Source organism: Delphinapterus leucas, chromosome 16, assembly GCF_059928025.1.
Source record: "Delphinapterus leucas isolate spDelLeu-1000000601 "Yukka" chromosome 16, BTC_Dleu_Yukka2, whole genome shotgun sequence".
NCBI lineage: Eukaryota > Metazoa > Chordata > Mammalia > Artiodactyla > Monodontidae > Delphinapterus > Delphinapterus leucas.
Genome location: NC_143144.1, coordinates 25193221 through 25207212, shown reverse-complemented (window position 1 = coordinate 25207212; position 13992 = coordinate 25193221). Strand labels below are relative to the sequence as shown.

At 46.8% G+C, this 13992-nt stretch overlaps 1 pseudogene; it reads right to left on the bottom strand.

The window, feature by feature from the left end:
* On the bottom strand, positions 1 to 13714 carry LOC149747238 (transcription factor E2F4 pseudogene; annotated as a pseudogene).
* Positions 13715 to 13992: the final 278 nt, after the last annotated feature.

Below are 13992 nucleotides of genomic sequence, written 5' to 3'. Positions count from 1 at the left end.
CTCTGAGTCCATATAAGTGACTCAAGCTCACTGCTGGGTGGGGCTCAGATATAGCAAATATCCAGAAAGTGGTATGGCAATGGCTGAAGCTTGAGAAACACTTTATTATAGTTACTTTTTATATGAATCTTATTCCCCATGGCAAACTGCAAGCATCTTGAGGGAACTGACTGTTTCTTGATCATCTTTGCAAACCCTGCAGTATCTAGAGGGGGGCTCCAGGCTGAACTTTCTGGAAGAGGGGCTGGGGTGAACTGCTCTTCTGTTTAGGGTGGCAGTAACTTGGAGTGCCCTTGAGCTCCTGGCTATTGGTAACTTAGCTCCAGGCAGAGGTGTGGCCCCAGGTGGAGGACTCAGGGAGGCAAAGAATGATACATGGGGTCTGGCTCATCCATGTCCCTGAGACTTCATGTTTTATTTCTACCTAAATGTACTTTCCCCTCAAGGGGTGTATGATAAGGGTAAATACGAGGAGAACAGAATAGAAAAGGAGAGATTGAAGGCCTTGTATTAGTTTTGTAACAGAGTACCACAAACTGGGTGGCTTAGCAACAGTAGTTTACTATCGCACAGTTCTGGAGACTCGAAGTCTGAAACTAGGTGTTAGCAGGGTTGACAAATTAAGGTGAGAGCTGTGAGGGAAGGATCTGTCCCAGCTCTCAACCCTTGGCTTGTAGATGGCCCTCTTCTCCCTGTGCCCCTTCACATTGTCTTCCCTTTTTGTGTGTCTGTCTGTGACCAAATTTACCCCTTTTACAAGTATATCAGTCATATTGGATTAGGGTCTACGCTGTTGCCCTCATTTTAATTTGATTATCTCTATAAGGTCACAATCTGAGGCACTGGGGTTAAGATTCCAACATATCTTTTTGGGAGGACACACTTCAAACCACAGCAGGCCTGGAGATTGATTCTAGTAATTCTCTGATAGGAAGCGTTCCCCATCAGGGCTCTCAGTCATAGAAATTGAGCTGCGGGCTCTGTCCACAAGATGTGTCCCTTCCATAGGTGCCCTGAGAATTTATCCTGCTCAGTGGAGGGATAGACCCTCCAGGAAACAGCCAGATAAAAATTCTGTCGTCACACAAAATTGCTTCCTATCTGGCAGGCAGCTTGCAAGGCAATCAGGCTTAATAGGGGCTGTGTTCGAGCCCTGAGTAACATCTAAGTCTCTCTCTGTTCACAGGTAGAGATGTATGGCTTCCAACCACGTGACCATGTTTGGACCAGGTCCCTAGGGGACCCAGTTCTCTAAAGATGCTCTGGATCCCTTCAGAGGAGGCTGTTTGGGGCCAGCTGAACTTCTTCCCAGGGAAGCCTTAGTGGGGTTTCCCCTCACACAGGCCTGTATTCCTGACCTCCTCATTTGCTATTCTGAAACTGAAGGTAGTAATGGATAGCTTATGAGTGAGGGCTAAAATTTTGCCAATTAATTGCATTGCATGAAGTCTGTAAACATTGTGATTGAAAATCTTAGCACTGTCAATAAATACTTACTGAGTACCCACTATGTGGTAGATATTGTGGGAATATTTTTGAGTACTGCAGTAGATTGCAAAACTAGCCCCAATTCTCTAATCCATCCCTGTATCCATGTTCCTTTCAATGTGACTTTGCTGCTCCTGCCATCAGGAGATGGAGTCTATTTCCCCACCCTTGAATCTGGGTGTTGTTGTGACATGGTTTAGTCAATACAACTGTGGAAGTGACACAGTGCCAGTTTTGAGCCTAGGCCTTGAGAAACCTGCATCATTCCAGTCTCGCTCTTGGAAACCTGCAACTCCATGTGAACCAGCCTGGGCTAGACTGCTGGTGCATGAGTAACATGTGGCCCAGTTACCTCAGTTGACAGCCACCCCCAAGAAGTAGAGCCTCTGGCTGCCTAGCAACTACCCCAGAAGCATGAGAGGGTCCAGCTCAGACCAGAAGAACTGCCCAGCTGAGCCAAACCTAAAATCCTGACCCACAAAATCATGAACTAAATAAATATTTTTTAAAGCCATTTCTAAGTTTTGGGGTATTCTACTATGCAGGAAAAAAAAAAAGTACTGACTGATACAAGCACTTACCACAGGCCAAGCTCTGGCTCTGGTCTATTTGAAATCAGGCAGAGTCTTGGGAGCAAAGACCTGTGCAGATGTGCCATATTAATGGGTGTGATGCAGAAAGTGCTCTGGAGAGCAAACACACCAGGAATAGAAGAGGTGGCATTTGAGCTGGGGAGGAGTCATGTCCATGTGGAGTAGGCAGGCCCAGGATGAAATTCCTGAGAGAGGAGACTGAGTGAGGTGAGGCATGAACATGGGAAATCCCAGGCTGGGGCCATCAGTGGTATTTACTGAGTGCTTACCTTCTGCATGGAAGCACTACACACGCTATGCCAGGTCTGCATAAGGCCTAGCAGGGGAGAGAAGGCATCCATATTGCTGTAGCAGAAACTAGTTGAGGCACCCCCATTATGTTAACCCTTATTCAGCCCTTGTTCTTTCTGCCCGTTCAACCGGTCTCCTATAGATGTTTTATCCCCCCTCACTTTCTTGCTTAATTGCACTCTGAAAATGATTGCCCTCTAGCTAAAGTTGTACTATGTACCTGATGTTTACTCCTCTAAGACAACACTGCCTAACACTCCTTTCCTCTGTGAGCATTCTTCATCCCAGAAAGAAGGTCACATAACGATAACCTCAATGACCACCAGAAACTGCTCTGGAACCACCTGACGCCAGCCCTGATGATCTCAGTGTCTCCAGGAGGAAAGAAGTATGCAAGACTACATCAGTCCCAATCCTTATCTACAGCCCTATCTTCCACTCTGAAACTACAAGACGCCTTCCTATTTCCCAGGAACGGGGCCACAGCTTTGAGGGTGTTAGCCTGCTGTGGCCCCTTTTGCCTGGCAAAGTAACAAAACTACTCTTTTCTACTCCTCCAAAGCTCTGTCTCTGTATTTCTGTTCGGCACTGGTTTCGGCAACAATGTGTAGAAGTTGGCCAGAAATGTCAGGCTGGTTTTAAATGAAACAGAAGTAGCAGAGTCTGCTTTGTCCACAGCAGTGAGGATCTTGGCTTGGACAGAATGCGACTTGATTGATTTGTTATTTATACCTGGTACCTGGTATGCGTGTGGCAGGGATGGGGTGATGATGAGGTTGGGGAGAGGCCTTCATAATCTTCCCAGGAAGGCACGAGGAGTCAGAAAACATGGCTGCTTGCCGCCCACATCCCCCCACCCCCACCCCCTGCCCACCATGAGTGGTAATCTCTTGAGGGCAGAGTCTGTCCTATTCACTTTGGTACACCCCATGACACAGGGCCTTGCCTACACTAGGCATTCAGGGGGTTTGTTTGTTTGTTTGTTTTTTGCCTTAGGCATGGTCTTTATTCACTTGGACACTGTACAAATATAACAATTTCCTTTTGTTGCAAAAAGTATAAAGATAATCTTTATATAGGAATCCATTTGTTACTGCAAATCTTTCTAAATCTCTGCAAATGGCTCTAAATGAGGATAAATGAATACACAAGAGGGGTGCTGGAGATTGGTTCAAGATGGCAGAGGAGAAGGACGTGCTCTCACTCCCTCTTGCAAGAGCACCAGAATCACAACCAACTGCTGAACAATCATTGACAGGAAGACACTGGAACTCACCAAAAAAGATACCCCACATCCAAAGACAAAGGAGAAGCCACAATGAGGTGGTAGGAGGGGCGCAATCACAATAAAATCAAATCCCATAAGTGCTGGGTGGGTGACTGGAGAACACCTATACCACAGAAGTCCACCCACTGGAGTGAAGGTTCTGAGCCCCACATCAGGCTTCCCAACCTGGGGGTCTGGCAATGGGAGGAGGAATTCCTAGAGAATCAGACTTTGAAGGCTAGTGGGATTTGATTGCAGGACTTTGACAGGACTGGGGGAAAGAGAGACTCCACTCTTGGAGGGCACACACAAAGTAGTGTGCACATCGGGACCCAGGGGAAGGAGCAGTGACCCCATAGGAGACTGAACCAGACCTACCGGCTAGTGTTGGAGGGTCTCCTGCAGAGGCGGGGGTGGCTGTGTCTCATTGTGAGGACAAGGACACTGGCAGCAGAAGTTCTGGGAAGTACTCCTTGGCGTGAGCCCTCCCAGAATCCGCCATTAGCCCCACCAAAGAGCCCGGGTAGGCTCCAGTGTTGGGTCACCTCAGGCCAAACGACCAACAGGGAGGGTCCAGCCACCCAACAGCAGACAAGCGGATTAAATTTTTACGGGGCTCTGTCCACCAGAGCCATAGCCAGCTCTACCCACCACCAGTCCCTCCTATCAGGAAACTTGCACAAGCCTCTTAGATAGCCTCATCCACCAGAGGGCAGACAGCAGAAGCAAGAAGAACTACAATCCTGTAGCCTGTGGAACAAAAACCACATTCACAGAAAGACAGACAAGAGGAAAAGGCAGAGGGCTATGTACCAGATAAAGGAACAAGACAAAACCCCAGAAAAACAATTAAATGAAGTGGAGATAGGCAAGCTTCCAGAAAAGGAATTCAGAATAATGATAGTGAAGATGATCTAGGACCTCGGAAAAAGAATGGAGGCAAAGATCAAGATGATGCAAGAAATGTTTAACGAAGACCTAGAAGAATTAAAGAACAAACAAATAGAGATGAACAATACAATAACTGAAATGAAAAATACAGAAGAAGGAATCAATAGCAGAATAACTAAGGCAGAAGAACAGATAAGTGACCTGGAAGACAGAATGGTGGAATTCACTGCTGCGGAACAGAATAAAGAAAAAAGAATGAAAAGAAATGAAGACAGCCTAAGAGACCTCTGGGACAACATTAAATGCAACAACATTCACATTATAAGGGTCCCAGAAGGAGAAGAGAGAGAGAGGACCTGACAAAAAATTTGAAGAGATTATAGTCAAAAACTTCCCTAACATGGGAAAGGAAATAGCCACCCAAGTCCAGGATGCATAGAGAGTCCAATACAGGATAAACCCAAGGAGAAACATGCCAAGACACATAGTAATCAAATTGGCAAAAATTAAAGATAAAGAAAAATTATTGAAAGGAGAAAAGGAAAAAAGACAAATAACATACAAGGGAATTTTCATAAGGGTAACAGCTGATTTCTCAGCAGAAACTCTACAAGCCAGAAGGGAGTGGCATGACACATTTAAAGTGATGAAATGGAAGAACCTACAACTAAGATTACTTTACCAGGCAAGGATCTCATTCAGATTCAATGGAGAAATCAAAAGCTTTACAAACAAGCAAAAGCTAAGAGAATTCAGCACCACCAAACCAGCTGTACAACAAATGCTACAGGAACTTCTCTAAGTGGGACACACAGAAAAGAAAAGGACCTATAAAAACAAACCCAAAACAATTAAGAAAATGGTAATAGGAACATACATATCAATAATTACCTTAAACATGAATGGATTCAATGCTCCAACCAAAAAACACAGGCTCGCTGAATGGATACAAAAACATGACCCATATATATGCTGTCTACAAGAGATCCACTTCAGACCTAGGGACACATACACACTGAAAGTGAGGGGATGGAAAAAAATATTCCATGCAAATGGAAATCAAAAGAAAGCTGGAGTAGCAATACTCATATCAGATAAAATAGACTTTAAAATAAAGAATGTTACAAGAGACAAGGAAGGACACTACATAATGATCAAGGGATCAATCCAAGAAGAAGATATAACAATTATAAATATATATGCACCCAACATAGGAGCACCTCAATACATAAGGCAACTGTTAACAGCTCTAAAAGTGGAAATTGACAGTAACACAATAATAGTGGGGGACTTTAACACCTCACTTACATCAACGGACAGATCATTGAAACAGAAAATTAATAAGGAAACACAAGCTTTAAATGACACAATAGACCAGATAGATTTAATTGATATTCATAGGACATTCCATCCAAAAACAGCAGATTACACTTTCTTCTCAAGGGTACACGGAACATTCTCCAGGATAGATCACATCTTGGGTCACAAATGAAGCCTCAGTAAATTTAAGAAAATTGAAATCATATCAAGCATCTTTTCTGACCACAATGCTATGAGATTAGAAATCAATTACAGGGAAAAAAATGTAAAAAACACAAACACATGGAGGCTAAACAATACGTTACTAAATAACCAAGAGATCACTGAAGAAATCAGAGGAAATCGAAAAATACCTAGAGGCAAATGACAATGAAAACACGACGATCCAAAACCTATGGGATGCAGCAAAAGCAGTTCTAAGAGGGAAGTTTATAGCAATACAAGCCTACCTCAAGAAACAAGAAACATCTCAAACAATCTAAACTTACACCTAAAGGAACTAGAGAAAGGAGAACAAACAAAACCCAAAGTTAGCAGAAGGAAAGAAATCATAAATATCAGAGCAGAAATAAATGAAATAGAAACAAAGAAAACAATAGCAAAGATCAATAAAACTAAAAGCTGGGTCTTTGAGAAGATAAACAAAATTGATAAACCATTAGACTCATCAAGAAAAAGAGGGAGAGTACTCAAATCAATAAAGTTAGAAATGAAAAAGGAGAAGTTACAACAGACACCGCAGAAATACAAAGCATCCTAAGAGACTACTACAAACAACTCTATGCCAATAAAATGGACAACCTGGAAGAAATGGACAAATTCTTAGAAAGGGATAACCTTCCAAGATTGAACCAGGAAGAGACAGAAAATATGAAGAGACCAATCACAAGTAATGAAATTGAAACTGTGATTAAAAATCTTCCAGCAGGGCTTCGCTGGTGGCGCAGTGGTTGAGAGTCCGCCTGCTGATGCAGGGGACACGGGTTTGTGCTCCGGTTTGGGAAGATCCCACTTGCCGTGGAGCTGCTGGGCCAGTGAGCCATGGCCGCTGAGCCTGTGCGTCTGGATCCTGTGCTCTGCAATGGGAGAGGCCACAATGGTGAGAGGCCTGCATACCGCAAAAAAAAAAAAAAAAATCTTCCAACAAACAAAAGTCCAGGACCAGGGCTTCCCTGGTGGTGCAGTGGTTGAGAGTCTGCCTGCCGATGCAGGGGACACAGGTGCGTGCCCGGGTCCGGGAAGATCCCACATGCCGTGGAGCGCCTGGGCCCGTGAGCTGTGGCCGCTGGGCCTGCGCGTCCAGAGCCTGTGCTCCACAACGGGAGAGGCCACAACAGTGAGAGGCCCACGTACTGCAAAAAAAAAAAAAAAAAAAAGTCCAGGACCAGATGGCTTCACAGGTGAATTCTATCAAACATTTAGAGAAGAGCTAACACCCATCCTTCTCAAACTCTTCCAAAATATTGCAGAGGAAGGAACACTCCGAAACCCATTCTATGAGGCCACCATCACCCTGATACCAAAACCAAAGGTACTACAAAAAAAGAAAATTACAAACCAATATCACTGATGAATATAGACGCAAAACTCCTCAACAAGATACTAGCAAACAGAATCCAACAACACTTTAAAAGGATCACACACCACGATCAAGTGGGATTTATCCCAGGATTCTTCAATATACGCAAATCAATCAATGTGATACAGCATATTAACAAATTGAAGAATAAAAACCATATGATCATCTCAATAGATGCAGAAAAAGCTTCTGACAAAATTCAACACCCATTTATGATAAAAACTCTCCAGAAAGTGGACATAGAGGGAACCTACCTCAACATAATAAAGGCCATATATGACAAACCCACAGCAAACATCATTCTCAATGGTGAAAAACTGAAAGCATTTCCACTAAGATCAGAAAAAGATAAGGATGTCCACTCTCACCACAATTATTCAACATAGTTTTGGAAGTCCTAGCCACGGCAATCAGAGAAGAAAAAGAAATAAAAGGAATACAAATTGGAAAAGAAAAAGTAAAACTGTCACTGTTTGCAGATGACATGATACTATACATAGAGAATCCTAAAGATGCCACCAGAAAACTACTAGAGCTAATCAATGAATTTAGTAAAGTTGCAGGATACAAAATTAAGGCAGAGAAATCTCTTGCGTTCCTATACACTAATGATGAAAAATCTGAAAGAGAAATTAAGGAAACACTCCCATTTACCACTGCAACAAAAAGAATAAAATACCTAGGAATAAACCTACCTAGGGAGACAAAAGACCCGTATGCAGAAAACTATAAGACACTGATGAAAGAAATTAAAGATGATACAAACAGTTGGAGAGATACACCATGTTCTGGGATTGGAAGAATCAGTATTGTGAAAATGACTATACTACCCAAAGCAATCTACAGATTCAATGTAATCCCTATCAAATTACCAATAACATTTTTAACAGAACTAGAACAAAAAATCTTAAAATTTGTATGGAGACACAAAAGACCCCGAATAGCCAAAGCAGTCTTGAGGGAAAAAAACGGAGCTGGAAGAATCAGACTCCCTGACTTCAGATTATATTACAAAGCTACAGTAATCAAGACAATATGGTACTGGCACAAAAACAGAAATATAGATCAATGGAACAGGATAGAAAGCCCAGAGATAAACCCACACACCTACGGTCAACTAATCTATGACAAAGGAGGCAAGGATATACAATGGAGAAAAGACAGTCTCTTCGATAAGTGGTGCTGGGAAAACTGGACAGCTACATGTAAAAGAATGAAATTAGAACACTCCCTAACACCATACACAAAAATAAACTCAAAATGGATTAGAGACCTAAATGTAAGCCCAGACACTATAAAACTCTTAGAGGAAAACACAAGAAGAACACTCTTTGACATAAATCACAGCAAGATCTTTTTTGATCCACCTCGTAGAGTGATGGAAATAAAAACAAAAATAAACAAATGGGACCTAATGAAACTTAAAAGCTTTTGCAAGCAAAGGAAACTACAAACAAGACGAAAAGATAATCCTCAGAATGGGAGAAAATATTTGCAAATGAATCTACGGACAAAGGATTGATCTCCAAAATATATAAACAGCTCACACAGCTCAATATTAAAAAAAAACAACAACCCAATCTAAAAATGGACAGAAGACCTAAGTAGACATTTCTCCAAAGAAGACATACAGATGGCCAAGAAGCACATGAAAAGATGCTCAACATCACTAATTATTAGAGAAATGCAAATCGAAACTACAATGAGGTATCACCTCACACCAGTTAGAATGGGCATCATCAGAAAATCTACAAACAACAAATGCTGGAGAGGGTGTGAACAAAAGGGAACCCTCTTGCACTGTTGGTGGGAATGTAAGTTGATACCACCACTATGGAGAACAGTATGGAGGTTCCTTAAAAAACTAAAAATAGAATTAACATATGACCCAGCAATCCCACTACTGGGCATATACCCAGAGAAAACCATAATTCAAAAAGACACATGCACCCCAATGTTCACTGCAACACTATTTACAATAGCCAGGTCATGGAAGCAACCTAAATGCCCATCGACAGATGAATGGATAAAGAAGGTGTGGTACATATATACAACGGAATATTACTCAGGTATAAAAAGGAATGAAATTGGGTCATTTGGAGAGACGTAGATGAATCTAGAGACTGTCATACAGAGTGAAGTAAGTCAGAAAGAGAAAAACAAATATCATCTATTAATGCATATATGTGGAACCTAGAAAAATGGTACAGATGAACCAGTTTGCAGGGCAGAAATTGAGACACAGATGTAGAAAACAAATGTATGGACACCAAGCGGGGAAAGCGGCGGAGGGGGATGGTGGTGGTGTGATGAATTGGGAGATTGGGATTGACAAATATACACTAATATGTCTAAAATGGATAACTAATAAGAACCTGCTGTTTAAAAAAATAAATAAAATTCAAAAATTCAAAAAAAAACCCCAAGAAACAAGAGGGGAGCTGCGGGTCAGACGGAGGCTGGGCCAATCCTCAGGGACTCTCCCACCCAGATTCCTAGGACTCTCCCACCCAGATTCCTAGCTAGAGATCTCCATTCCTCCTGTTAGCAACCTGCTTCTCCCCCTGCCCCCAGCAGGTTCTCAGGGCCAAGATTCCAGCAGAAAGGGGCACATGAGCGGTACAGAGGAACGGTGTGATCCGCATGGGGAGAAGTGAAGCAGGCTAGGCTAGGTGCTGGCAAGTGCCCAGCCCCACCCCATGCTTCCTCCTGGAGGGGCAGGGGCTGGCAGGTACAGGGCGATGGGGCTGGACGAGATGCCCTAGGAGGGTGATGGAGGGTCCTTGGATCTGTGTCACTGGGTAGCAGCTGAAACTGAACTCTGGGAGGGTGGGGGGAGGCTACCAGATAGGGGAAGTCCCCAAAAAAGGAGTGGTAAACACTTTGGTTCCACAGTGGAGCGGGCTAAGCCCCTTTCCCCTGCTCTCCTAGCACAGAACAGGTGTTGGTGCAGGAGTGGGACTTGTGGCCAGAACTGTGCAGTGAGGGAAGGCTGGGGAAGCCAGGAGTCTGCGGCTCTCAAGCTGTGTAGGGGTGGGGTGGGGTGAGGTCCCCAGGCAGCCCCCAGGTTAGACAGTCTGTGTCCCAGCCACAAAGGGCATGCCCCTGTCAGTCAGAGGTTGGGGACAGGCACATCAAAGAGGTCACAGATACCTTCACTCTCATCCAGGTTGTAGATGTAATCGTGGTCTCCATGGGATGGAGAAAGGTGGAGGAAGGGTGCAAACACTTCTGAGGACATCAGCTCCTCCAGGAGCTCTGAGCTCATGCACTCTCGAGTGGGATCAAAGATTTCTGACAGCTCTTTGGGGAGCTCCAGAACACCTGTGGGGTCTGCCTTGATGGGCTCAAAGGAGGTAGAAGGGTTGGGTCCGGATGAACTGCTATTGCTGCTACTGCTGTCCAACAGGGCAGAGGACTGCAGCAGCCGGGTGTACAGTGCTGTCAGGCCCAGCGGGAGGGAGCTGAGCTCACCACTGTCCTTGCTATCGGTTCCAGGGCCACCACTCACTGTGATCTCAGCTGCTGGACCGGCCACCCCCTGGGCTTCAGTGCTGCTGGGAACAGGGTTCGGGGTGGTCACCTGGGGACTGCTTGGGCATGAGGCATCCTGGGGCTGGGCCAGAGCAGGCTTGGGCAGAGGCGGAGGTGGAGAGATGGGCTCTGGAGCAGATCTTCGGGTGGTGGCATAGGCACCACCACAAGTGGTGAGCTCCATGCCTCCTAGTTCAACAGCAGCACCTCGATGGGGCCACTTACATTCTTCAGGTGAATATGGTACTTCTTCTGCCCATTGAGGCCCTCTGGGATGGGCACCTCCAGGCTGGTGCCCGACGGGGCCTGGATGGCATCTCCAGCAAAGCATCTGCAGATGTCCTCATGAGTCACATAGGCCAAGCAGCTGTTCTGCACATTCTCTGTGATGTTCCGGATGCTCTGCTGCACCCACACCTTGTGCTGGTCTAGTTCTTGCTCTCGCTGCTGCAGCTCCTCCATCTCTGCCTTGAGCTCAATCAACTTGTCCGCAGTCTCTCGGGTATTGCAGCCAGGCCCCACGCCCTTCTACTGGATGCTATGCTTGGATTTTTTCTCCATCAGCCTGATACCTTCCAGCACATTGGTAATGTCATAAATCCGCCACTTCCGGCAAACAGCTAGGGTGTCAGCTGCCAGCTCGAGGTCAAGCACGCCGTCCTTTGCCTCCTGCAGAAGTGACACGAACTTGGTAGTGAGAAGTTCCAAACTCTTCCCGTGCCGGCTTGGGGTGCCTGGGGGCGGCGGTGCCTGTGGCCCAGCCTCCACCATAGCGCCCTCCTGCCACCTCCCCTCAGCCAGGCCAGGCCAGGCCGGCGCAGCCCAGGCGTTCAGTTTTGAAAGACTTTCTTGGAGGTGTTTCTCATCCCCTTCCCTTTATTCCGACTCACCTATTGTAGCAGTTTCCCAGGGCTGTAGTAAGAAATTGCCACAAACTAGGTAGCTGAAAACAAGAGAAACTTATTCTCACAGCTCTGGAGTCTGGAAGTCTGAAATCAAGGTGTCAGCGGAATTGGTTCCTTTTCGGAGGCTCTGAGGGAGAATCCGTTCCTTGCCTCTTCTTAATTTCTGATCCTTGCCCACAATCCTTGGGATTCCTTGGCTTGTAGGCACATCATTCTACCCCGCCTCCATTTTCACATGGCCTTCTCCCTTTGTGTCGATGTGTCTCTTCTCTTCTTATAAGAACACCAATCACAGCCTATGCCAGTATGACCTCATCTTAACTAATTATATCTGCAATGACCATATTTCCAAATAAGGCCACATTCTGAAGTACTGGGGGTTAAGACTTCAACATATCTTTTTTGGTGGGGAGACACAATTTAACCCATAATATCCATCAAGACCCAAGTGAATGTGTGTTCCTTATCTAACTACCCCAATCCCCAGGGGCAGAATTAAATGTTCTTTCTTCAGGACTCCCACATATTTAACACATGCTTCTGTTTATTAGAGCATTTGACTCGTTGACCACCATCGCTGGTTGAGTTAGGGGCCTCATCTCTTTGGTCCTCCCCACAGTGCCTAGTAAAGAGTCTGTGGGGAATCCTCTGTAAATATAGGCCTGCGAAGCAGCTACCCTTCCCTGAGCCATCATGCCGGGCACTGCACTAAACTTTTCAGGTATTAATCCTCACAATGACCCTGTGAACTAGGTTTTTATACATTTTAATTCTCATTTGATAGAGAAGAACACTGGGATTTAGAGAGGTTAAGTAACTTAGCGTAGCCAGAATTATTGCCTCTAAAAACCTGAATGGGCGCCTTGAAGGCACCACGGGAAAAGCTTCCTAGTCCCATCTTCACCTTTCTCAATGTACCCCTGATCTAGCTAATTCAACTCTTCTCCCTCGAGAAAAACAAATCTGGAGACTCAGTCCTATTAATCCTGGGTTCTGTTGCACGTTCCGGTCTACACTCTCGCTGTCCAAAGCGTTGTTCCTCCAGAAGCCGAACACAAAGCGGATCCACCCTGCGGACGAGAGCGCACAGGCCGCTTTTCCGGGGGCGCCGCGTGAGGACCCGCGCTCTAATTGGTTGCGCGCGGCTGCCTACTCCCGCCCCGGGGCGGCTCCTGGCGCGGCGATTGGCCGGGCGACCGTGCGCTCAGAGACCGCAGCCCCTCTGCCCCCTCCCGGCCAGTTCCAGCTCGCCGCTGCTGCATGGGGCGCCGCCGGCGGCCGAGGGAGCGTGACTGCGCTGCGCAGGGCGCTAGGAGGCATTGTCGCCGTAAGTGGAGCAGAGAGCGGCCCGGAACGGGGCCCCACCTTCGTGCCCCGCAAAGTAAACGTAGTCTGAGGCTAAGCGCTGGAGGGGCTGGGGGAGCGAGGGAGAGAAATGTCCCCGTTTCTGTAGTGTACCCTCCCCTCCCCTCCCCCAAGTCACCCCGTGGAAGGAGCAGCGGTGCACCAGCTGCGGCTTCTGTAGTGCCAAGGGGCCCGGCGCCGCGCCGGCTCTGGCTTGCAGACTGCGGCTGGACCCCGGCTGGCTCGGGGGAGCGGGCGCCGAGGTACCAGGGAATAGGGAGACTGGGGAAGCCGTCCCGAGGGGGCCTCCGTTCCCCGCGGGAGGCGCCCTTGCTGGGAGAGGCTGTTGTAAATTTCGTCCCTGAAGCCACACTTTTAGGGGTTTGCTTCCCCTCTGGGGAGCTGCAGACGCCTGTCCCAGAGTGTTCCTCTCGGCCTCTAGGTAGCGCGGGAGTCCCCGGCCCTCAGCGTTCACCGGCGTTCTCCTCTCATTGCCTGCTTTATTCTCCCCAGTCCCCGCCTGCCTGGCGAGCGGAGGGCCGGCGACGAGGAGCCATTGGCTGCGGGCGCCGGGGGGTGGGGAAGACGGTGAGGCGGTCCCCTAGCGCGAGGCGTGGGGACCCTGGCCTGGCCACCGCGCTCAGTCCTGGGAGGCGCAGCCCGAGAATGCTTAGATGCCCATACAGAAGCATGCACGCGGCTCTGGGAACCTCATGGCTCAAAAACAAGGCGCCAGTCCGTCCCGCTCTCGCCCCAGCGGGCTTCGTTCCCTTGGGTGGA